The sequence below is a fragment of the Gossypium arboreum genome, chromosome 11 (assembly GCF_025698485.1).
Source record: "Gossypium arboreum isolate Shixiya-1 chromosome 11, ASM2569848v2, whole genome shotgun sequence".
Taxonomy (NCBI): Eukaryota; Viridiplantae; Streptophyta; class Magnoliopsida; order Malvales; family Malvaceae; genus Gossypium; species Gossypium arboreum.
In genome coordinates this window covers 37,764,953-37,767,335 of record NC_069080.1, presented here as the reverse complement: position 1 = coordinate 37,767,335, position 2,383 = coordinate 37,764,953, and positions in this window count along the sequence as shown.

Sequence of the window (2,383 nt, the reverse complement as noted above, 5' to 3'; positions counted from 1 at the left end):
TAAAAGCTTATTTGATGAAGCTTGATTATTAGTGCGACTGAATCGGCAAAGAGTTTGTCATTCTGATGACGCATCCTTACTTGGGTTGGGTTGTGTATTGATGCAAGAAGGTCAAGTTGTAACTTATGCGTCGAGGCAATTGAAGCCACATGAGAAAAATTATTCAACCCATGATCTCGAATTAGCTGTCATCGTTTTCGCTTTGAAAATATGGAGACATTATTTATTTGGTGAGAAGTGCCATGTATTTTCGGATCACAAAAGTCTCAAATGTTTGATGACTCAAAGAGATTTGAATTTGTGACAAAGACATTGGCTCGAGTTGTTGAAAGACTATGAGCTTGTCATTGACTATCACCCGGGAAAGGCTAATGTGGTTACGGATGCTTTAAGTCGTAAATCCTTTGTTTGCTTTCTGACGATGAATGTATACTGTCATTCTATCCGACAATGTGTTAGTAGCAGAATTAAAGGCCAAACCATTGTTGATTCATCAAATTCGTGAAGCTCAGAAAGTCGATGATGAATTGGTTGCAAAACGGGCTGAATGTGTTTCGAACATGGAATCAGAGTTTCAATTTGACGACGACGATTGTCTAAGGTTCAGAAGTCGTTTGTGTGTCCCAAGAAATACAGAGCTTATTTCGATGATTCTGAACGAAGCTCATTGTAGCCGAATGTCAATTCACCCGAGGAGTACGAAAATGTACAACGATCTGAGACGTCAGTTTTGGTGGCCTGGTATGAAACGAGACATTTCTGACTTTGTTTCGAAGTGTTTAATATGTCAACAAGTGAAAGTGGAACATCAAGTGCCTCTGAGTTTACTTGACCGATCATGATACGAATGGAAATGGGATCGAGTCACCATGAATTTTGTATCTGAGTTGCCATTGTCGGCAAGTAAGAAAGACGCGATTTGGGTTGTTGTTGATAGGTGACAAAGTCACTCATTTTATTCCGTCGTCTGATTATTCCTTTGGATAAACTAGCTGAATTGTATGTTTCTCAGTTGTAAGATTACACGGGTACCTATTTCTATTGTGTCGGATAGAGATCCGAGATTCACCTCGCGATTTTGGAAGAAATTGCAAGAAGCTTTGGGTACCAAGTTGCATTTTAGCACCGCTTTTCACCCCCAGATAGATGGTCAATCCGAGCGGATAATTCAGATACTCGAGGATATGTTGAGATGTTGCATCCTTGAGTTTAGTGGTTCGTGGGAACGGTATTTACCTTTGATTGAATTAAACACAACAATAGTTTTCAGTCAAGCATTAAGATGGCACCTTACGAGGCTTTGTATGGTCGTAAATGTCGTACACCGTTGTTTTGGACCGAGCTTAGTGAAAATAAAATTTTCGGGGTTGATTTGATTAAAGATGCTGAACAGAAAGTAAAAATAATTCGTGAAAGTCTGAAGACAGCTTCAGATCGTCAGAAGTCGTACGCGGATTTGAAACGAAAGGACATTGAGTATCAAGTGGGAGATAAAGTGTTTCTTAAGGTTTCACCTTGGAAAAAGATACTCAGATTTGGCCGTAAGGGTAAATTAAGTCCGAGGTTCATTGGGCCATATGAAATATCCGAACGAGTTGGTCCAGTTGCATATAGGTTGATTTTACCCCTAAACTTGAAAGGATTCTAGCGTTTTCATGTTTCGATGCTTGACGTTCTGAGATCGATCCTTCGCACATAATAAACCCCTCTGAGGTTGAAATTCAAGCCGATATGAGTTATGAAGAAGAACCGATTCGTATTCTAGCTCGTGAAGTGAAAGAGTTGTGAAACAAAAGGGTTCTGTTAGTAAAGGTGTTATGGCTTAAACACGAGGTCGAAGAAGCTACTTGGGAAACCGAGAACTCTATGAAAGAACGATAACCAAACCTATTTACCGGTAAGATTTTCGGGGACGAAAATTTCTTAAGTGGGGGAGAGTTGTGACAGCCCTAATGTGACCCTAGTCGGAAAGTGGTTTCGGGACCACAAAACTGAGTCATAAAAATAATTAACCGTCATATTTGAAGCTTATTATATGTATATATGCATGTGTGAAAATTTCATGTTTGAATTTTGTTAATTGTAAGTGAATTTTATTAAATAGGACTTGTGTGAGAAAATTTAGAAATGTGCTAGGCAAATGTTAAAGTGGCCTATTGATGCATGTTAGAAATGCTTGTACTTGCATGTCAAATTGGCCAAATTCTAGATGGTGGCCGGCCATGTTATGGACTAAAGCATATTATAATTATTTTGTGTCAACATTTTATGCTAATAATTTTATGTTACAAAATGAAATAAGGAATAAGGTTAATAAAATACTAGTTAATGGGAGGAGAAACCAAAGTTTCTCCATCCTTGCTCCTCATTGCCGTACCTAGAA